The sequence below is a fragment of the Rhinopithecus roxellana genome, chromosome 6 (assembly GCF_007565055.1).
Source record: "Rhinopithecus roxellana isolate Shanxi Qingling chromosome 6, ASM756505v1, whole genome shotgun sequence".
Taxonomy (NCBI): domain Eukaryota; kingdom Metazoa; phylum Chordata; class Mammalia; order Primates; family Cercopithecidae; genus Rhinopithecus; species Rhinopithecus roxellana.
The window spans coordinates 37,738,267-37,762,010 of record NC_044554.1 but is presented as its reverse complement, the minus strand read 5'-3'; the positions used below and the strand labels follow the sequence as shown (position 1 = coordinate 37,762,010).

General features: G+C 51.7%; 2 pseudogenes; both read right to left on the bottom strand.

Moving 5' to 3' along the window:
• Window positions 1–259: 259 nt before the first annotated feature.
• Window positions 260–9,856, bottom strand: LOC104680568 (annotated as a pseudogene).
• Window positions 9,857–17,886: 8,030 nt separating this feature from the next.
• LOC104680569 lies at window positions 17,887–22,902 on the bottom strand (annotated as a pseudogene).
• Between the last annotated feature and the right edge of the window lie 842 nt (window positions 22,903–23,744).

Here is a 23,744-nt window from a genome sequence, read left to right as displayed (position 1 = left end):
GGATACCTAGGGTGGGAGGACTGTAGTTCGCTGCGCCCTTGCCCTGGGTCCTTTTACTTCAGTTCACATGCCTCCCTGGCCTCCCCAGATCCAGGGCCTCCACCCTGCGAAGGCCACCCTGACCCTAGCAGGAAGACCACGGGGTGGGATGGGAAGGTGTGTGCGTGCGGTAGAGACAGGATGGTACCCACACGGAGGTGTTGGTCATGCAGCAGATGGTCCCTGGTGGCAGGGACCCCCCTTCTTGGGGGTGAGCATATTATCGATGGTGATTAGTGATGCGGAGGCAGGAGGACAGGGGCCCCACCTGGACCAAGCTGCTGATGTCAGCCCCTCATGCTCTAGCGTGTTGACACCATTCATCCACTGCAGACACAGGAGATACGGGGAGGGGGTGGCAGGTCAGGGCATGAGGAGGGGCCCTGCTATCAGGCACTCCCTCACATAACCTGCAGCATGGGGCTCAGGGGCCTGCCAGGGAGATGGGAAGAATGGCATCTCAATGGGGTAGATCAGGCCACCTATCTCCCTACACAGGGCACAGCCCCCAGGGCAGGGCAGGGACACCCACCATCCCCCCCGCCCCAGAAGACAGGCTGTGGGTGGCTGCTGGGGTCCCATGCTGGTCAGTAGCTGTGCCCACCCAACCACCCTGCCTGCTCCTGGTTGTACTGACCACGATGGCATAGAAGTGGGCACTGCCAATCCTCAGCACCACTCTTGTGCGCAGGTCCTGGGTCCATTGCTCCAGCAGGATCACCTCCCATTCATACAACACCCAGCTAACAAAATGCTGCAAGCACCAGTCCTGGCCAATGTCGTTGAAGCTGGAGGGAACCAGCACATCCAGGGTGGGGCCTGACTGCGGAGAGAGGGGCAGGGCTCAGCTCCTAGGTCCCCAAAAAGATCTGGGGCCAGTGTGCTGCACAGCTGGGCCTCCCAGGCCTAGTGCAAGTCCTGACATACAGCAGGAACTCTTGGCAGAACATATAGATAACTTGCTGAGGACAGGTCAACTGTTAGTGTGGTTTGTGCACCTGGGCCTGTGGGGCCAGGAGTTCCTCCTCAGGAGTGGATGGGGCCCATTATCCCCGAGACAGATGACCCGCTGCCTGTAACTGGGAGGAAGGCTGGTTGAGGGGTGGGGGAGCTTTGCTTAGGACACTGTGAGTGGGGCGCACACTAGCATTCAGTTCTCTCCTCTTCTTCCTGTACCGAATGCCGCAAAGTCAGAAAAAGGGGATGTAGAAGAGACAAACACAGCCCAGACCTCACCTGGTCCCATTTCTCTGCTGACCGCATCCAAGTCAGAAGGGGAACAAGGGTGGCGTCCTTGGCCTGATGTCATGTCGTGTCCTCTATCTGAACCTTGAAAACCAAGGGACCTTCCTGTCTCAGCAGAGCTGACCTCAGAACGACTAAACTGTCCCCTCCTCCCGATCCCTGGGCCCGGCTCTGTGCAGCGCATTCCGCTGGGTGTCTGGGTGGCTCATGCCTGTAATCAGCGCTTGGGAGGTCAACGTGGGAGGATGGCTTGAGGCCAGGAGTTCAAGACCAGCCTGGATAACGCAGTAAGACCCTATATGTTTAAAGAAAAAACAGGTTTTTGTTTTTTTTTTTAATGGAGTCTCACTCTGTCACCCAGACTGGAGTGCAGTGGCATGATCTTGTCTCATTGTAACCTCCGCCTCCCAGGTTCAAGCAATTCTCCTCCTGCCTCAGCCCCCAGTAGCGGGGATTACAGGCATGACCACCCACACCTGGCAATTTTTATATTTTTAGTAGAGGCAGTGTTTCACACCATGTTGGCCAGACTGGTCTCGAACTCCTGCCTCAGGTGATTCACCCGCCTGTGCCTCCCAAAGTGCAGGGATTACAGGACTGAGCCACCACACCTGTCCAAGTATTTTTTCTAATTAAGCAGGCGTGGTGGACCCAGCTAACTTGCAAGGCTGGGGTGGGAGAATCACTTGAGCTCAGAAGTTAGGATTGTGCCACTCAGCTCAGCCTGGGTGACAGGGCCAACACCAGTCTCAAAACATTTAAAAAATTAAAATGAAACATTAAAAAGGACACTGCCCGGGCTCACCCTTCACCTCAGGAGGTGGCTTGGCAGGAGTCCTTCTTCTCTCCCACCTCCTCTGCCTGACCTTCCCGGTTTCCCGGGTCCCCCATCCCCCAGTCCCTTGATCCCAAGCCCATTGACCTTTAACCTCCTTAGGGCCCCTAGCTCCGGGCACCCAGGGGAAGGAGCCTGCAGGGGGCCAGCGCGCCCCTCTCCTACCGCCTGGATTCCGGGCACCTCCTGGCCCTGACCCGAGTCCTTACCTCCTGCAGCGGCCGCAGGTACCACTGCTCCTTAAAGCCCTGGTGTCAGTGTCGAAGTCTGTGCAGAAGCTCCAGAGGCCACCCAGCTCCTTGGACTCCCGAGACGGGCTCTCCTGGGGGTACAGCATCCTGCTTTGCAGTGCCAGCAAGCAGCCACACAACAGCAGCCCGAATGCTGTGCAGGCCACCCCGTCCACCAGGTCACACTTTCCGCTCCACGGCTTGGTCACTGTCTGCAGGGCTAAGAGCCGTGCGGGAGGAGCCTGGCAGATGGGTGGCATCAGATACCTGAGATGATCCGTGCCATCTTTGCTGTGGGTGAGTGTCAGGCCTGGAGGGGAGGGATGGGCCTGGTGCTGCCCAGTGGGGCCTGCAGCTGAAACCCCAGGCTAGGCCTTTGGGGAAGCGGGACCCTCACCCTCATCTCCAGCCAAGAAGGGCAAGGTTGGTTCCTCACCCCAGCACAGGCTGGATGATCCAGGGCTGCAGGCCAGGACAGAACCCCTGAGACTGGTGGCATCCTCCCATTTCTTCAGGAAGCACCTCCTCTTGCTTTCCACAGCAGGAATTCAAGCAGGCTACAGTGGGGCCTCTTCCATGCCTGTTGGATGCAGCCTCTTGCAAGGATGCACGTCCTAGGAATGGAAGCATAGCCTTGACCCTGGGCCTCTGGGGTCCTGACCCTAACCAAGGGACCAGGAACCCCCTCTTGTGTTTGCAGGCACATGAAAATACAGGGAGAAAGGCCAAGTGAAGTGGCTCACGTATATAATTCCAGCAGTTTGGGAGGCTGAGATGGGCCGATAACCTGAAGTCAGGAGTTCGAGACCAGGCTGGCCAACCTGGTGATACACTCGGCTCTACTGAAAATACAAAAAATTAACCAGGCGTGGTGGTGCACGCCTGTAATCCTAGCTACTCAGGAGGCTGAAGCAGGAGAATCACTTGAACCTGGGAGGACATGGTTGCAGTGAGCCGAGATTATGCCACTGCACTCCAGCCTGGTCCACAGAGTTACACTGTCTAAAAAAAAAAAAAAAAAAAAAAAAAAAAAAGCTACATACCTCCCACCCAATTTGCCTGCTAGGAAATTCCTTGTGAGCACCAAGAACTTTACTGAACTCTAAGTCATCCCTCTGCTTACCTGAGACAAACACATATTTGACTGGTTCCTCTGATGGATAAATGCAGATTCCCTGAGCTAGACAAAGGCATAAGTGACGGCCGGGGGCAGTAGCTCATGCCTGAAATCCCCGCACTTTGGGAGGCCGAGGCGGGTGGATCATATCAGGTCAGGAGTACAGGACTGGCCTGCCCAGCATGGTAAAACCCCGTTTCAATTTTTTTTTTTTTTTTTTTTTTTTTTGACGGAGTCTTGCTCTGTCACCCAGGCTGCGGTGCAGTGGTGTAATCTCTATACATTGCAACCTCTGCCTTCCAAGTTCAAGCAATTCTCCTGCCTCAGCCTCCAGAGTAGCTGGGATTATAGGCACACGCCACTACTGCCTGGCTAATTGTTGTATTTTTAGTAGAGACAGGGTTTTGCCATATTGGCCAGACTGGTCTTGAACTCCTAACTTCAGCTGATCTGCCTGCCTCAGCCTCCTGAGTGCTAGGATACAGGCAAGGGCCACCACACCCAGTGAAACCCTGTTTCTACCAAAAATACAAAAATTAGCCAGGTGTGGTGGCAGGCACCTGTAATCACAGCTACTCGGGAGGCTGCGGCAGGAGTATCGCTTGAAACTTGGGGTTGGCAGAGGTTTGCAGTGAGCCGAGGTTGCACCATTGCACTCCAGCCGGGGCAACAGGAGCAAAACTCTGTCCAAAAAAAGAAAAAAGAAATGACCTAAGTGACTATTCCTCTATCCTTCCCCTAGATGTACATTGTGTATTTGGTGAAAGTCTGATTAAAGCCAGGCGTGGTGGCTCATGCCTGTAATCCCATCACTTTGGAAGGCTGAGGCGAGTGGATCACCTGAGCTTGGGAGTTCAAGACCAGCCTGGCCAAGATGGTGAAACCCCATCTCTACTAAAAGTACAAAAATTAGCTAGGTGTGGTGGCGGTCGCCTGTGATCCCAGCTACTTGGGAGGTGGAGGCGAGAAAATCACTGGAACCCAGGAGTTTGAGGTTGCAGTAAGCCAAAATGGTGCCATTGCACTCCAACCTGGGCAATAAGAGCAAAACTCTGCCTCAAAAAAAAAAAAAAGAAAGAAAGAAAGAAAGAAATAAAGAAAGCCTGATCAGACTCAAAAGAATACAACCGTTTGTCTCTTATCTACTCACATCTTTTTAAAATGTCGTCCTCTTTCCCAGTTATCCATCCTTTCTCTTTTAAATATTGAACCCCTCAAAATAATCTTTGGAGAAAGACACAGACCTGCATCCTTAATGTTGGCAAAATAAACTTTTTTTTTTTTTTTTTTTTTTGTAAGAGGGAATCTCACTCTCTTGCCCAGACTGGAGTACAGTGGTGTGATCTTGCCTCATTGCAATCTCGCCTCCCACGATCAAGCAGTTCTCTTGCCTCAGCCTCCTGAGTAGCTGGGATGACAGCTATTTTTTTTATTTTTTGTAGAGACATGGTTTCACTTCATTGGCCAGGTCAGTCTCAGACTCCTGGCCTCAAGTGATCTACCTGCCACAACCTCCCAGTGCTGGGATTACAGGCATCAGCCATGGCACCCAGCCCAAAATAAATTGTCTAAATTGATCAAGACTTGTCTCACATATATTTTGGTTTATACCTTCTGCTATGATTGGAAGCTTCCTGAGGCCTCACCAGAAACAAATAGCCAATACTATGCTTCCTGTACAGCCTGCAGAACTGTGAGCAAATACATCTCTTTTCTTTATTAATTACCCAGTTTCACGCATTCTTTGAGTACAATGAAGAAAGGACTAATACAAAGAGACTCAAGATTCCCCTTTATTTGGCCAGGCACAGTGGCTCACGCCTGTAACACCAGCACTTTGGGAGGCCAAGGTGGGCAGATTGCTGGAGTCCAGGAGTTTGAGACCATGGCAAAACCCTGTCTCTACTAAAAATACAAAAATACTAAATACCAAAATACAAAAATTAAGGCCGGGCATAGTGGCTCACACTTGTAATCTCAGTATTTTGGGAGGCCAACGAGGGAAGATCACTTGAGGACAGGAATTTGAGATCAACCTGGGAAATGTAGTGAGACCCCCATCTCTACAAAAAATAAAATTAAGGGACCCCCATCTCTACAAAAAATAAAATTAAGGAACCCCCATCTCTACAAAATATAAAATTAAGGCTGGGCGCAGTGGGTCACGCCTGTAATCCCAGCACTTTGGGAGGCCGAGGCAGGCAGATCACAAGGTCAGGAGTTTGAGACCAGCCTGGTCAATATGGTGAAACCCCATCTCTAGTAAAAATACAAAAAAAAATTAGCTGGGCATGGTGGCACGCACCTGTAGTCCCAGCTACTCAGGAGTCTGAGAGAGGAGAACCACTTGAACCCAGGAGGCAGAGGTTGCAGTGAGCTGAGATCGTGCCACTGCACTCCAGCCTGGGCTACAGAGGGAGACTCTGTCTCCAAAGAATAAAAAGAAAAAGAAAAAAGAAGTGGGCAGCCTGGTAGGAAGATGGGTCAGCCCTGAAAGGCTCAGTGAACGTATCAGCCTGAAGCTAACACTCCGCAGATCTGGGATGCCGCCCTCCAAAATGTGGTACAGCTGACAGCTTTTCCCTCCTCCTCCTCGTTTAAAGGCAGGAGCCAGCGTGCCTGGCTGTTTATTCCTCTTCCTCCTCCTCCTTTACAGGCAGGAGCCATCAAGACTGGCTATTTCCTCCTCCTCCTCCTCCTCCTCCTCCTCCTCCTCCTCCTCCTCCTCCTCCTCCTCCTCCTCCTCCTCCTCCTCCTCCTCCTCCTCCTCCTCCTCCTCCTCTTCCTCCACAGGTGTGAGCCACCTCGCCTGGTTCTTTGTTTGCCTCCGCCTCCTCCTCCTCCTCCCCCTCCTCATTTAAAGGCTGGAGCCACCGCCTGACTATTTCTTTCTCCTCCTCATTCTCCCTTACAGATGTGAACCACCATGCCTGGCGGTTTCTTCCTCCTCCTCCTCTACAGGCCTGAGCCACCTTGTCAGCCTGTTTTCTCCTCCTTCCCCATCTTTTACAGTCATCAGCCACAACTCGTTGTTATTTTCTCCTCCTCCTCCTCCTCCTCCTCCTCCTCCTCCTCCTCCTCCTCTTCTACAGGCGTGAGCCATTGTGCCTGGCTGTTTCCTCCTCCTTCTCCTCCTCTTTTACACGCATGAGCCACTGTGCCTGTTTCCTCCTTCTCCTCCTTTACAGGTTTGAGCCATCGCACCTGGCTGTTTCCTTTTCCTTCTTCTCTTCCAACTCCTCCTTTGCAGGCATGAGCCACCACGCCTGGCTGTTTCCTCCTCCTCTTTGAGAGATGTGAGCCGCCACACCTGGCTGTTTCCTTCCTCCTTCTCCTCCTCTTTTACACGCATGAGCCACTGTGCCTGTTTCCTCCTTCTCCTCCTTTACAGGTTTGAGCCATCGCACCTGGCTGTTTCCTTTTCCTTCTTCTCTTCCAACTCCTCCTTTGCAGGCATGAGCCGCCACACCTGGCTGTTTCCTCCTCCTCCTCCTTCATAGGCATGAGCCACCTCGCCTGGCTCTTTCCTCCTCCCCCTCCTCCTCTTTTACAGGTGTGAGGCACCACACTGGGATCTTTCCTCCTCCTCCTTCATAGGCATGAACCACCACGCCTGGCTGTTTCCTCCTCCTCTTCCTTGTCTTTTACAGACATGAGCCACCACACCTGGATATTTCCTCCTCCTCCTCCTCCTCCTCCTCCTCCTTCTCCTTCTCCTCCTCCTCCTTTACAGGAGTGAGCCACCACACCTGTTTCCTCCTCCTCCTTCTCCTTCATAGGCATGAGCCACCACGCCTGGATGTTTCCTCCCTCTCCTCCTCTTTTACAGGCATGAGCCACCATGCCTGCTTTCTTTTGCTCCTCCTCTTCCTCATCTTTTACAGGTGTGAGCCACCATGCCTGGCTGGTTCGTCCTCCTCCTCCTTCTCTTTGAGAGGCATGAGCCACCACCCCGCCTGGCTGTTTCCTCCTCTTCCTCCTTCATAGGCATGAGCCACCTGGCCTGGATGTTTCCTCCTCCTCCTCTTTCACAGGCATGAGCCACTGCACCTGTTTTCTCCTCCTCCTCCTCTACAGGCATGAGCCACCACGCCTGGCTGTTTCCTCCTCCTCCTCCTCTTTTACAGGCGTGATCCAGTACACCTGTTTCCTTTTCCTCCTCCTCCTCCTCCTGTTGTACAGGCGTGAGCCACCACACCTGTTTCCTTTTCCTCCTCCTCCTCCTGTTTTACAGGCATGAGCTACCACGCCTCTTTCCTTTTCCTCCTCCTCCTACTCGTCATCCTCTTTCTTCTCTTTTACAGGCATGAGACAGCACACCTGGCTGTTTTCTCCTCCTTCTCCTCCTCCTCTTCTTTTACAGGTGTAAGCCACCACGCCTGGCTCTTTTCTCCCCCTCCACGTCCACCTCCACTTCCTTCTCCTCCTCTTTTACAGGCATGAGCCACCACCCGTTTCCTCCTCCGTTTTTACAGGCATGAGCCACCATGCCTGGCTGTTTCCCCTTCCTCCTTCATAGGCATAAGCCACCACACCTGGCTGTTTCCTCCTCCTCCTTTTGTACAGGCGTGAGCCACCACCCCTGGCTGCTGCTGCTGCTGCTCCTCCACCCTCTCCTCCTCCCTCCTCCTCCTCCTTTGCCTCCTTGTTTACAGGAGTGAGCCACCGAGTCTGGCTGTTTCTTCTTCCTCTTACTCCTCCTCCTCCTTTTTTCTTCATTTTATTTTTTTAAGACAGGGGATTGCTCTTTTCACCCAAGCTGGAGTGCAATGGCGGGATCTCAGCTCACTGCAACCTTCACCTCCTGGGTTCAAGCAATTCTGCCTCAGTCTCCCCAGTTGCTGTGATTACAGACTCCTGCCAGCACGCCCAGCTAATTTTTGTATTTTCAGTAGAGACAGGGTTTCACCATGTTGGCCAGGCTGGTCTCCAACTCCGGACCTCAAGTGATCCACAAGCCTCAGCCTCCTACAGTGCTGGGTTACAGGTGTGAACCACCATGCCCACTTGGCTGTTTTTCTTTTTATTAATGTGTTAGCTGGGGTCTTGCTATGTTGCCCAGGCCTCCAAAAGTGCTAGGATTACAGGTGTGAGCCACCACTCCTGGCATAGGAGGTCACTGTGATACCCTGTTTGAAAGTAATGGGACCTGAACAGGGCAGAGGTTGTGATGGGAGACATCTCTTCCTTTCCCATCTATCACCCTTACTGCCCTTGCCCAGTTTTCTCTGATTCCATAGTTTTTTAAGTTTTTTTCTTTTTCTTTTTTTTTTTTTTTTTTTTTTTTTTTTTGAGACAGGGTCTCACTCTGTTTTCCAGGCTGAAATGCAGTGGTGTGATCATAGCTCACTGCAGCCTCCACTCCTGGGCGCAACTGATCCTCTCACTTCAGCCTTACAAGTAGCTGGGACTTATGGGCATCCACCACCATGCTGGGCTAATTACTTTTTTATTATTGGGTAGAGGTAATAACACAGAGGTCTCCCTGTGTTGCCTAGGTTGGTCTCAAACTGCTGGCCTCAAGCATCCTCGCGCCTTGCCCTTCCAAAGTGCTATGATTACAGGCCACCCTGCCCTGCCTCTCCAGTCCCTGACCGTCCCACTGGCCAGCCCTGGAAAGCCTAGCAAGGAAGGAGCCAGGCTAGGGCAGGAAATACACAACAGCCTCCTCTTGCACCCACTTTATTTGGGGGCAGGCCCGGGAGGACCTAAGCCTGCTGTGCCTGCAGTAGCGCCCACACCTGGCAGATCTGCCCGTTGAACCTGGAGCACACACAGCTGCCCAGGGCACCTTACTGCTCCACACTGTGCCCATACTCCACACATCGCCTGAGAACAGAGGGCTGGGAAAAGAGGAAGACGTGGGCCAGAACACCGGGCAACCCTGACCTCCAGACACCTAGGCTCACCTCCTAGGAGGTGGCGCTGAGGCAGCTTCCTCCATGCCCTTATCTACCTCCATTGCCTGTGCCGCTTCCTTTTTTTTTTTTTTTTTTTTTTTTTGATACAAAGTCTTGCTCTATCGCCCAGGCTGGAGTGCAGTGGCACAATCTCACCTCACTGCAACCTCCACCTACCTCCCAGCTTCAAGCGATTCTCCTGCCTCAGCCTCCTGAGTAGCTGGGATCATAGGACTGTGCCACCACACCCAGCTAATTGTTGTATTTTTAGTAAATACAGGGTTTCACCATGTTGACCAGGCTGGCCTCAAGTGACTCACCCACCTAGGCCTCCCAAAATGCTGGAATTACACACGTGAGCCACAGGCCAGGCTGCCTGCACCCCTTCCTGAGCTTCCCCACCCTCTGAGGGGCACCCCATCTTCTCACCCTCCTCCTGGCTGCTACACACCCCTTTGAGGACAAGGTAGTAGAAGTCAGTGGCCAGCATGTCGGGGTGAGGGCCTGTCCCACATTCTCTCAGTGAACCTGAGGGTGTAGGTAGACAAGTGGTGGGCCCTGGGCACCCTGGCGTCTAATGCTGTTAGACCCAGGACCTGTCCCTCTTGTCAGGATGTCAGTGCCTTGGGCAGATCCTCTCTTACCCATTCGGTTCTGTCTCACTCTCAGCTTGAACCATCTTCTCATAATTATTGATAACATTTACGTGTGCTACTAACGCTTATTGGCCTGTAGGTTTTACTGGCCTTTATGTTTTCAAATAGTCCTTATCTTTAGCATGCATCAGATGTTCCTGGAGATTACTTTTCTGTTTTAGGAGACAGGGTCTTGCTCTGTTGCCCAGACTGGAGTGCAGCAGCCATCATAGCTCACTGCAGCCTGAACTCAAGGGATCTTTCAGCCTCCACCTCCTGAATAGCTGGGAATAAAGGCACGCACACCACTGTGCCCTGCTAATTTGTTGTTGTGGATTTGGGCTTTTTTGAGACAAGGTCTTGCTGTGTCACCCAGATGGGAGTGCAATGGTTCAATCATGGCTCTCTGCATCCTTGACCTCCTGGGCTCAAGGGATCCTCCCACATCAGTCTCCTGAGACCACAGGTACAAACCATCATGACTACTAATTTAATTTTTTTAATGTTAGAGACAGGGTCTTGCTATGTTGCTCAGGCTTGTTTTGAACTCCTGAGTTCAAGCAATGCTCCTACCTCAGCTGCATCAGCCTCTCAAAGTGCTGTGATTACAGGCATGAGCCACCAGGCCTAGCGACTGGAGAATTTATTAAAAATACAAATTGCTGGACAGCCACGGGGGCTCACACCTGTAATCCCAGCACTTTGGGAGGCCTGAGGCGAGTGGATCACCTGAGGTCAGGAGTTTGAGACCATCCTGACCAATGTGGTGAAACCCCATCTCTACTAAAAATGCAAAATCAGCCAGGTGTGGTGGCGCATACCTGTAATCCCAGCTACTCGGGAGGCTGAGACAGGAGAATTACTTGAACCCGAGAGTTGGAGTTTGCGGTGAGCTGAGATAGCACTGCTGCACTCCAGCCTGGGCAACAAGAGCAAAACTCCATCTCAAAGATAAAAAATAATAATAAAATAAATACAAATTGCTGGGGACCACCCCCAGAATCTCTGATTCAGCCATCTAAAGTGGGGCCTCACCTCACATTTCTCAGGAGTTCTGTGGTGATGCTGGTGCTGCTAGTTGGGGTACAAGCTTCGAGAAACACGGCTTTTTTGCTTTTTTTTTTTTTAGACGGAGTCTTGCTCTGTTACACCGGCTAGAGTGCAATGGGATCTCTGCTCAATGTAACCTCCATCTCCTGGGTTCAAGTGATCCTCCCACCTCAGCCTCTCAAAGTGCTAGGATTATAGGCATAAGCCTCCGTGCCTGGCCCATGTCCTGAGGTCTTGCCAGCTGTCTGCCAGTGGGGAAGTAAACAGAATGATGGCCCTGGGCAAGGTGGAGAGGGGAGGCCAGGAAAGCGGTGGGGTTTCAGGGGTCGTACCTTCAGGTGGCGCTCATTGGCTGTGTGGATGTCCTCATCATTGCGATTGAGTTTGAAGGTGCCCTGGGCCCACTCCTCAGCCACCTATAGCAGGTAGCAACAATGCCAGGGGTCAGGTGAGCAGGCATCAGCAGCTAAGAGAGCCCCAGCCCTGGTCCCACCCTATCCCTGGTCCCACCCTATCCCTGGGCAGGGAGAGCCCCAGCCCTGGTCCCACCCTATCCCTGGTCCCACCCCTGGACAGGAATAGTTCCTGTCCAGGAGCTGAATCCTGGAAGCGTATCCTGGGAGGGGGCATCTGGGGCCCAGTGCACCTTTACCCATGAGCCATGTGGGCCACAGGGGTCATTAAAGGATGGAGAGAGGTGGTCAACAAGGCACACAGCTAAACAGCACGTGAGAATATACTGAGTTCAACATGAAACCACAGACTGGCAACACTGCACTATTTGCTCAGGGACTTGGTGGAAGCCTGTGGCCACAGGGAGGGGGCCTTGGGTGGCTTTGTAGCAGGACGAGCCACAGACCAAACTCCTCAGATACTGGATTAAAGAAGGAAGAGGTTTTTTATTCGGCCGGGAGCATCAGCAGACTCGCGTCTTAAGAGCCGAGCTCCCCCAGAAAGAAATACTTGGCCTTTTTAAAGGCTTACAACTTTAAGGGGTCCACGTGAAAGGGCCGTGATAAATTGAGCAAGCGTGGGAAACGTGACTGGGGGCTACATGCATCAGCTAACAGAACAAAAAGTTTTACAATGCTTTTTTCATACAGTGTCTGGAATTTACAGATAACACAAGTAGTTTAGGCCAGGGGTTGATGTTATTATTATTACTTTGTTTAACTCCTAGGGCCGGGTGGTGGTGCCAAGGTTGTCTGGCTATTTATCTTACTTTTGTTTCTCTCTTTACTCCTGTCTTGTGAACCAGGCAAGGTAGGGGGAGGAGGGCAGCAGGAGTAGTAGTGGTCTCCTTCCTTAGCTTGGGCCATAGTAAATACCTTGTCTAGGTCATGGAGCATCTGGTCCATCTCAGCCTTGGTGAGGAGCCCTGAGATCACGCCACTGGGCTACAGCCTGGGTGACAGTGAGACTGCATCTCAAAACAAAAAAAAGAGAACAAAGTGAGTGATTAAACGTCGCTCTAATCTCGCACTCATGCCCTCAATACATATTATTTACTGCATGCTATGTCAGATATTGCAGAGTACCCAGGAAGCAACAATAAATAGGACTTCTTCTGTCTCCGGAGCCTACAGTCTGATCAAACAGAGAGCCAAAGAAATAACAGCAGTGCCTGGCGAGAATGCTGGGAGAGCCAGGTTCAGGCTGCAACAGGGCCAGAGCACGGGAAGGGCTCCCTCAGCCTGGGGGAGTTGAGGTAAATCTTCCCACAGAGGGCACAACTATGAGGATACTTGGACACCGAACAGGAATCTTTTCAGCCACGCATCGTGGGACTCATGCCTGGATTCCCAGTACTTTGGAGTCCAAGGCGCGAGAATCACTTGAGGACAGGAGTGCAAGACCAGCATGATAGCGAGACTCCATCTCTACAAAAAATTTTAAAAATAGGCTGCACATGGTGGTGATGCCTGTAGTCCCAGCTACTCAGGAGGCTGAGGCAGGGGAATTGCTTCAGCCCAGGAGTTCAAGTCTGCAGTGAGCTATGCTGGAACCACTACCCTCCAGCCTGGGCAAGAGAACGAGACCCTGTCAAAAAAAAAAAAAAAAAAAAAGGCTAGCACAGTGGATCACACTTGTAATCCCAGCACTTTGGGAGGCCAAGGCAGGAAGATCAATTGAGTCCAAGAGTTCGAGACCACCCTGGGTAACATAGCAAGATCCTATCTCTAAAGTTTTTTGTTGTTGTTGCAGATGAAGTTTCACTCTTGTTGCCCAGGCTGGAGTAGTCGCATGATGTCGGCTCACCGCAACCTCTGCCTCCTGGGTTCAAGCGATTCTCCTGCCTTAGCCTCCCAAGTAGCTGGGATTGCAGGCATGCACCACCACACCCAGCAAATTTTGTATTTTTAGTAGAGATGCAGCTTCTCCATACTGGTCAGGATGGTCTCGAACTCCCAACCTCAGGTGACCCTCCCATCTTGGCCTCCCCAAGTGCTGGGATTACAGGTGTGAGCCACTGTGCCCAGCCAGCCCTATCCCTAAAGAAAAGGAAGGATCTTTGAGTAGGTGGTTATGGTGCCAACATGGGAATTTCAGGCAGAAGAAACAGCTAAAGCAAGAGCAGGAGGGCAAACGAGGGCAGTGGAAACAGATCAGTGGCTGGGAGTGAGGGGAAGAGGATGAAAACCCAGGAGAGAGCAGAGGACACTGAGTGTCCTGACCAGGGATTAGGGCTTTGTCCCGTGGGCCTGGGGAGCCAATGACAGGACTCCCAAAATTTTGACTTCTGGCCTGGTGCAGTGGCTCACACCTGCAATCCCAGCGCTTTGTGAGGGTGAGGCAGGAGGATCACGTGCAACATCGCAAGACCCCATTTCTTAAAAACAAACAAACAAACAAAAAACACCCACAACAGGAAGAGGTGCCTCTTGGGACTAAGAACTTCCAAGTGTACCAATTTAGACCCTGAAATTACCCTGCTCCACAGGCAGGAAACATGGTCACAAAGAGGCCCAAAGGAGGCAGGCCTGTGACTCCGCTCTGACACTCAAGACGTGCACAGCTTGGAAGGGCTGTGAGAGGCAAAGCAGCTGCCAATACACAGTCCTCAGCCAAAGCCCAGGGCCCCCGCCACTGGAACTGACTCCTCTCCAGGCAGCAGTCCCATCACTGGGCTTCCCCTCACCTTGCAGTGGAGAAGTGCTTCCATACAAGGGGCCAATGCAGTCATTCTCACAGAAAATCATTTTGGTTTTGTTTTGGAGACAGAGTCTCACTCTGTCACCCCAGCTAGAATGTAGTGGCACAATTTCGGCTCACCACAACCTCTGCCTCTCACAATCAATTACCTCTGTGCCTCAGCCTCCTGAGCAGCTGGGATTACAGGTATGCACCACCACACCCAGCTAAATTTTTGTATTTTTGGTAGAAAGGTTTCACCACTTGGCTGGGCTCATCTCGAACTCCTGACCCCAAGCATCTGCCTGCCTTGGCCTCCTAAAGTGCTGGGATTACAGATGTAACCACCATGCCCAGCCGTCACAGAGAATCTTGAGGCAGCTTTCAGCCTGCCCAACATGGCAAAACCCCATCTCTACTGTAAATATAAAAATTAGCCAGTCATGGTTGCACGTGTCTGTAACACCAGCTGCTCAGGAGGCTGAGCCACGAGAAGTGCTTGAACCCGGGAGATGGAGGTTGCAGTGACCCAAGATCGCACCATTACACTCCAGCCTGGACCACAGAGCAAGACCCTGTCTCAAAACAAACAAACAAAAGAAAACAAAGAAAAAAACACAAAGCATGGAGCCGCTGCTTTCTTCCCTAACTTGAGATGTATTTTACGTAAGGGCATATGATCCTCTAGTCCTAGACCGAGCTCTCTAACACCACTCTCCCCCCACCTCCGAATCCTATCCCCCTAGAGGAGCAGCCACCCTTCCAGGTACACAGAGCTAAGGTCACTGGGTTGGCCACTGCCAAAAATGAGACTGACTCCCTGAAACAGCTCTTGAACACAGGAGGTGGATGGATGCAGATTCGGAAGAGATATTAATGCAGCAAGCAAACAGGGAGTGCAGGCTGGGAGGTAGGCATGGGGCTGGGTGCGAGGTGCTCTGTAGTGACACAAATCTAAGTCCACAGGTCCTGGGCAGTGGGAGTGGAGACACATGCACAGAGAAATGGTGCAAGTGCCAGGCAAGGTGGCTTACGCCTAGAATCCCAGCATTTCAAGAGGCTTACTAGAGACCAGGAGTTCGAGACCAGCCTGGGCAACATAGCAAAACCCTGTTTCTACAACAAATGTATAAATTAGAGCAGGGCATGGTGGCTCATGACTTTAATTCCAGCACTTTGGGAGGCTGAGGCAGGTGGATCACGAGGTCAAGAGTTTGAGACCAGAATGGCCAACATGGTGAAACCCCATCTCTACAAAAAATGCAAAAAAAAACCCTAGCTGGGCCTGGTAGTGCCCGCCTGTAATCCTAGCTACTCAGGAAGCTGAGACAAGAGAATTGCTTGAACCCAGGAGGTAGAGGTTGCAGTGACTTGAGATCGCACCACTGTTCTCCAGCCTGGGCAACAGAGCAAGAGACTTCGTCACACGGAAAAAAAAAAAAAATTAAACTTAGCCTGGCATGGCGGCACACAACTGTGGTCCCAGCTATTAGGGAAGCTGAGGGGGGAGGATCGCTTAATCCCAGGAGGTTGAGGTAGCAATGAGCCATGATTGCACTACTGTACTCCATCCTGGGCAACAGAGCAAGACCCTAACTCTGAAAAATAAACAATGAAAGAAATGTTGCAAATGGAAATGACAAGTGGTGGCAGGAATTGGGCTCTTAGAGACAGTAAACATAACTTGGACTGGAGAGTCAGGGACAGCCTCTTAGTAGAAACGGCCTTTATGCCAGGTCGAGTTAACCAGGAGAGATGAAAGGAAGAAAAACCCAACAGAGGGACGAACCCATGGTCAGAGCTCCCAGCACCCACCTGAATCCTCCACAGTACAGACTATCTTTTTGGAGAGACAGAGTCTCACTCTGTAGCCCAGACTGGAGTACAGTGGCACGATCTCAGCTCACTGCAACCTCCGCCTCCTGGTTTCAAGTGATTCTCCTGCTTCAGCCTCCTGAGTAGCTGGGATGACAGGTTCACAGCACCACGCCTGGCTTATTTTTGTATTTTCAGCAGAGATGGGGTTTCACTATCTGTTGGGCAGGCTGGTCTTGAACTCCTGACCTCAGGTGATCCACCCGTCTTGGCCTCCCAAAGTGCTGAGATTACAGGAATGAGCCACCGTGTCCAGCCTAGACTGTTGTTGAAGCCTCTTTTCCTCTTCTCTTTCCTAGGTTCATTTCTTCTTTTACACCCTCCCCCCATCATTATTCTACCCATTCAAAGGCTGTGGCTGGCACAGGACGGAACAGAACCCGCTAGCCTCAAGTTCCAAACCCACACTCTCCAATAACCAGGCTCTCAGATGGGAAGCTTCAAAGCCTTGTGACAGCCTGGCTGAACCACTCCAGCCTGGGTGGCTCCCTTCAATTCCTGCCCCGGGAAAACAGGCATCTCCTCTGGCCTCCTCCCAAAGAAGCCTGTCAGTCACCTGCTCCTGGAAGCCTGTGCTCTGCACCTTTGCAACAAAGTGCTGGCCTCTCCACCCATTCCTGCTGAGCACACCACTGTACCCCCAGCTCTGAACTGTCCTTTGCCCAGGGTGAGATGACTTCTCACACCCTTCTGCCTACTGCAGACTTGGCTCAGCCCAAACCACTCCATGGACCTGGGGTGTGGCGTCTGCCTCAAGGAGCATTTCTACAACCTCTTCTGTCTTTACCACAAGTGAAAAATCTACCTCTGAACACTGGGTGAGAACTGCACAATTGTAAGGAAGAAAAGGGGGCTGGGTGCAGTCACTCATACCTGTAATCCCGGTAATTTGGGAGGCTGAGGTAGGCAGATCACATAAGGCCAGGAGTTCAAGGACAGCCTCGCTAACATGCTGAAACCCCATCTCTGCTAAAAATACCAAAATTAGCCAGGCACAGTGGCTCACGCCTGTAATTCCAGCACTTTGGGAGGCTGAGGCAGGCACATCACCTGAGATCAGGAGTCCAAGACCAGCCTGGCCAACATGGCAAAACATTATCTCTACTAAAAAATGCAAAAGTTAGCTGGCTGTGGTGGCACGTGCCTGTAATCCCAGCTACACAGGAAGCTGAAGCTGGTGACTCGCTTGAACCCGGGAAGCAGAGGTTGCAGTGAACCGAGATCATGCTACTGCTCTCCAGCCTGGACAACAGAGTGAGACTCCATTTCAAAAAAAAAAAAAAAGCAACAATTAGCTGGGCATGGTGGCACACATCTATAATCACAGCTCCTTGGGAGGCTGAGACAGGAGGATCACCTGCCTGGGAAGTCGAGGCTGCATTGAGCCGAGCTCACACCACTACACTCCAGCCTGGGCAACCAGACTGAGACCCCATTTCGGAAAAAAAAAAAAAAAAAAAGCCAGCTGCAGTGGCTCATGTGTGCCTATAATTCCAGCTACTCAGAAGTCTGAGGCAGGAGAATCACTTGAACCCAGGAGGCAGAGGTTGTAGTGCACTGAAATCGCGCCACCACACTCCAGCCTGGACATACAGCGAGACTCCCTCTCCAAAAAAATTTAGAAAAAGAAAGAAAAAGAAAGGAAAAGAAAAGCACAATTTGGGTGGGTAGACATTTGGTCCCCTGAACTGTCCGGGTACGGAGGGCCCTCCCATTGGCTGGGATGGGAGGCCGGTCTCAAACTACACACGCCCACCCCAGCCTGCCATCTGCCAGGGTCTCCTTCCCAATCTAGCCCAGGGCAGGCAGGGGACACTCACTTGAAGTACTAGCCAGCAGATTCCAAGTAGGATGCAGACTCACCCACAGGCCACATCATGATGGTGGGGTGGTTCTTGTCCCTGCGCACCAGTTCCTCCATCACCCGCGTGTGTTCATGCAGATACATGTTGTTGAAAAGCTGCTTGCAGGCCAGGAGGGAAGGGACAGAGGGTCACAGTGAGGCCCGGCCCGTGGGCTGCACAGGCAGAGCAGGTGCACAGCGGAAACTCACGGCAGCACTAGGCCCACAGTAGGACACTCATCAATGACCACAGTCCCATAACAGTCACACATCGGCAGCACTTCCTCCACGTAGGAGTAGTGGCTGGTGTGGAAGGAGTTGGCACCAATCCAGCAAAGCAGGTTGAAGTCCTTCACCAGCAGCAGCCCACTGAAGCCCTTCCCTCGGATCTAGGAGACAGCAGAGCCGCGTGACCCTTTCCCTGTCAAAGCTGCACTTCCTCCAAGAGCTAGGACCCTGGAGAGCCACCCCACGAGCCCCCTCTCCAGCCCAAGCACCAGCTCCACCACAAGGCAGTTTGGAGCCATTTGCCTCATTGCCCTAAACTGTGGGACACAGGGAAGGCGAAAGTGAAAGGTGACCAGAAGCAGACCCCATGAGGACCTAGGAGCGCCAGTGTACATCCGCATCCTCGTGCTTGTTGAAGCCGTGAAAATACAAAGGTTTCCCATTGATGAGGAATTGGCTCTCAGTGACAGCCACAGTGCAGATCCCCACTAGGAATGTGTAGAAGTCAGACACAGGTCCCAGTGACGTCTGTGCACTGAGCTGTACCTACAACAGCCAAAGCACCAGGAGTGAGCACCCTGACAGCCTGAGCCCCACCTGGACTGCCCTCTGGTGTGAAGGGCCCCTGTGCACCCAGCAGATGACTCGGGCTTGCAAGCAGAGATGCAGCAGAGGCTCTGCCCTTCCCTGGCTGACCCTGGGACCTGCCCTTCAAAACCGGGCCTTCCCCTTGACCAGATGAGGTGACTCATGCCTGGAGTCCCCACACTTTGGGAGGCTAAGGCAGGGGGATCACTTGAGTCCAGGAGTTTAAGACCAGCCTGGTGACAGAGGGAGACTCCATCTCTATAACAATTTTTTTTTTTGTTTTTGAGACAGTCTCAGTCTGTGCCCCAGGCTGGAGTGCAGTGGCATGATCTCAACTCACTGCACCCTCTCCCCTCTAACTTCAAGCAATTCTCCTGCGTCAGCTGCCCCTGTAACTGGGATTATAGGCGTGCACCACCATGCCCAGCAAATTTTCATATTTTTAGTAGAGATGGGGTTTCACCATGTTGGCCAGGCTGGTCTCAAACTCCTGGCTTCAAGTGAACCACCTGCCTCTGCCTCCCAAAGGAATGTAAGCATGAGCCACCATGCCCAACCTACAAAAAAATTTTTTTCATTAGCCAGTCATGGTGGCATGTGCCTGTAGTTCCAGCTACTCAGGAGGCCAAGGTAGGTGGATTGCCACAACCTGGGAGCTCAAGGCTGTAATGAGCTGTATTCAGCACATTCCACTCCAGCCTGGGTGACAGAGTGAGACCATCTCAAAAAAAAAAAAAAAAAAAAAAAAAGAAAAGAAAAACTGGGCCTCCCAAACATCAGAAAGCTTAGAAGACCACACCTGCCGTTCACCTCTCCTGGGCTCCTGCTGAAGCCAGGGCCACCAGATGAGGGCAAAAGATCTCCCTTAAGCAAGTCCCAAACCACCATTACTTCCAATTAGTACAGATAGGTGAGGCATTCATGCATCAGGTACAGCCACCAGAGGCTCCTGCCTGCACCCAGCACTTTCAGCTGGCCCTGGGTCCCAGCTCCGTTGGCCACGATTTTGTTTTCTGCATCCAAAAGATGCACTTCCAACTTGAACTGGTACTGTACCTAATGGAGATCTGGTCATTCACCAGCCCTGCAGGAGGCAAGAGAAACCAGGGCTGAGGGAGGGACATGACCTGGGCCACACAGACAGAAGTGCCTCACAGCCACCATTCCCAGGCAGCCATTTATTTCTGTTGCTTTTTTTTAATTTAGTATTTTTTTTTTTTTTTGAGACAAAGTCTCACTCTGTCAACCAGGCTAGAGTGCAGTGACGTGATCTCGGCTGACTGCAACATTCACCTCCAGGGTTCAGGTGATTCTCCTGCCTCAGCCTCCTGAGTACCTGGGATTATAGGCGTACACCACCATGCCCGGGAAATTTTTCTATTTTTAATGGAGATGGGGTTTTTCCATGTTGGCCAGGCTGGTCTCCAAAACCTGACCTCAGGTGATCCACCCACCTCGGCCTCCCAAAGTGCTGGGATTACAGGAATAAGCCACCGCGTCTAGTGCTTTTTTTTTAATTAAAAAAAGAAAGGACTTTTTTCGCCAGGCGCAGTGGTCACACCTCTAATGTCAACACTTGCAGAGGCTGAGGTGGGAGGATTGCTTGAGCCCAGGAGTTCGGGGCTGCAGTGAGCTACAATCTTGAAGCAGGTAGTCAAGGAAGTGACCATGTCCTTTGGCTGTGCCAACCACGGCACTGAGACATGTGACATGTGAACAAGCAAGTACAGCTACTGTGCATGTGCACCAAGAGGACGACCCAGAATGTGCTTAGAGCAACACTTCTTCCCAGCTCCTTAGGAATTCATCATGGAAGACTCCCAGAAAAGGAGTTTCCCCAGGAAGAATCAGCGCTGTCTCACTGTTACGAGCAGCCTGCCCTGAATTCTCTCTCAGGGTCAACTGTGTATTTTGCACTTCACTGTTTTTTTTGAAAGGGGTCTCGCTCTGTCACCCAGGCTGGAGTGCAGAGTTGCAATCTCAGCTCACTGCAACCTCCACCTCCCGGGTTCAAGCAATTCTCCCATCTCAACCACCCAAGTAGCTGGTATTATGCCACCACACCAAGCTAATGTCGGCCAGGCTGATTTGAACTCCTAAGCTCAAGTGATTCACCCACCTCAGCCTCCAAAAATGCTGGGATTAGAGGCACGAGCCACTGTGCCCAGGGTATTCTGCACTTAACTTCCAATATAGCTTTGTTCTTTGCAATAAATTGCTCTATGCTGCATCACCTTTGCTGTGTGATTCTTGTTTAAATTCTTATTTATTTATTTTATTTTTTTGAGACAGGGTCTCACTATGTTGCCCAAACGGGTCTTGAACTTTTGAGCTCAAGCGATCTGTCTACCTTGGCCTACCAAAGTGCTGGGATGACAAGCATTAACCACCGTATTGAGCCTAAACTCTTTTAAACTTGGAACTGTGGCCCCCAAAACAGCTGTCAATAATCTCACCACTGCACTCCAGCATGGGCGACAGTGCAAGGCCTCATCTCAGAAAAAGAAAAAGATATAAATTTAAAAAAGAAAAAAAAATTTAAAACTCCTTACACTCTGGGAGGCTGAGGCAGGTGCATCACCTCAGGTCAGGAGTTCAAGTCCAGCCAGGCTAACATGGTGAAACTCCGTCTCTACTAAAAGAATATAAAAATTAACTGGGCATGGTGGCAGGTGCCTATAATCCCAGCTACTCAGGAGGCTGAGGCAGGAGAATCCTTTGAACCCAGGAGACGGAGGTTGCAGTGAGCCGAAATTATACCACTGCCCTCCAGCCTGGTCAACAGAACGAGACTCCGTCTCGGAAAAAAAAAAAAAAAAAAAAAAAAACACAGGGTCTTCCTCTGTTGCCCAGACCGGAGTGCTGTGGCACGGTCATAGCTCACTACACCTCTGACCTCCCAGGCTCAAGTGATTCTCCTGCCTCAGCAGCTGAGACTACCGGCACGCATCACCCTGCCTGGCTAATTTTTTAATTTTTTGTGGTAATGGTCTCACTATGTTGCTCAGGCTGGTTTCGAACTCCTGGCCTCAAGACATCCATCCCACCTTGCAAAGAGCTGGGATGACAGACGTGACCACCGTGCCCAGCCCACAGAAGCTGACTGTTTCTTGAGCATGATGTGTAGCAAGGGAAGGTGGAGTGAGAGCAGCACCATGGGGGAAGGGACAGACTGCCACCCTGAGCTGTGTGACATTAGGCCAGACTCCTCCAAGTGAGGTCAACCACACGGGTGATTTCAGGAGCCCGTGTCCATTCAGAAAGCCTGGATTTTAGCTTTGTAGGTGGATGGGAACCTGTAAGGGTTTACAGATACTGGGAGAACCTTTTTCCTGGGAGAACTTTCCAAACAGGGAACAAACAGTAACTCTGGGCCCCATGGAGAGAGGATCTTACCAGAAGCCCTCACCACTGATGTGCTCCACACTGGTGGTGACAGTGATGTCATCGATGTAGGTGGTGGGTGTCGTGTACAGAAGCACAGACCGCTGCAGTCCCACGTAGTTGAAGAAGTCAAAGTCTGCATTCTGGACAAAGCAACCCTTGGGATACCTAGGGTGGGAGGACTGTGGTTCGCTGGGCCCTTGCCCTGGGTCCTTTGACTTCAGCTCACATGCCACCCTGGCCTCCCCAGATCCAGGGCCTCCACTCTACGAAAGCCACCCTGTCCCTAGCAGGAAGACCTCGGGGTGGGGGAGGAAGGCGGGTGCATGCAGTGGAGGCAGGATGGTACCCATGTGGAGGTGTTAGTCATATAGCAGATGGTCCCTGGTGGCAGGGTGGTGGGGGTGAGCATGTTGTTGATGGCAATAGTGATGTGGAGGCTGGAGGACAAGGGACCCACCTGGAACAGGCTGCTGATATCAGCGTTGAAGGGGAGGTAGATCCCTAATGCTCTAGTGCATCGACCCCATTTACCCACTGCAGACACAGGAGATATGAGGAGCCACCGTGCGTGGCTTTTTTTTTTTTTAATCAGCCAGGGGGCTTTGCTTAGGACACCGTGAGTGGACCCAAGCTAGCACCCAGTTCTCTCTTGTCTTCCTCCTGTACTGAATGTCACAAAGTCAGAGAAAGAGGATGGAGACCAGGCAAAAGTGGCCCAAACCTCACCCGGTCCCACTTCTCTGCTGACCACATCCAAGTGAGGAGGGGAACAGGGGTGGTATCCTTGGCCTGCCACATCCTGTCCTGTACATGAACCTTGAAAACCAGGGGACCTTCCTGCCTTGGCAGAACTGACCTCAGGATGTCTCAACTGTCCCCTCCTCCCGATCCCTGGGCACAGCTCTGTGCAGTGCCTGCCGCTCTGGCCCAAGTGTCTGGGTGACTCATGCCTGTTATCAGCGCTTTGGGAGGTCAATGTGGTAGGATGGCTTGAGGCCAGGTGTTCGAGACCAGCCTGAGCAACGTAGTGAGACCCTATATCTTTTTTTTTTTTTTTTTTTTTTTTTTTTTTGAGACAGAGTCTGGCTCTGTGGCCCAGGCTGGAGTGCAGTGGCACAATCTCAGCTCACTGCAAGCTCTGCCTCCTGGGTTCCTGCCATTCTCCTGCCTCAGCCTCCCTAGTAGCTGGGACTACAGGCGCCACCACCATGCCCGGCTAGTTTTTTTTTTTGTATTTTTAGTAGAGACGGGGTTTCACCGTGTTCGTCAGGATGGTCTCGATCTCCTGACCTCGTGATCCGCCCGCCTCGGCCTCCCAAGACCCTATATCTTAAAAAAAATAAAAATAAATAAAAAAAAGAAAAAAAAGTTTGGTTTTCTTTTTCTTTTTTTTTTTTTTCTTTTTTTTTTTTTTTTTTTTTTTTTGAGATGGAGTCTCACTCTGTCACCAAGGCTGGAGTGCAACAGGGGGATCTCGGTTTACTGCCACCTCCGCCTCCTGGGTTCAAGCAATTCTCCTGCCTCAGTCTCCCAAATAGCTGGGATTACAGGTATGCACCACCACACCTGGCTAGTTTTCACATTTTTAATAGAGATGGGGTTTCACCATGTTGGCCAGGCTGGTCTTGAACTCTCCTGGC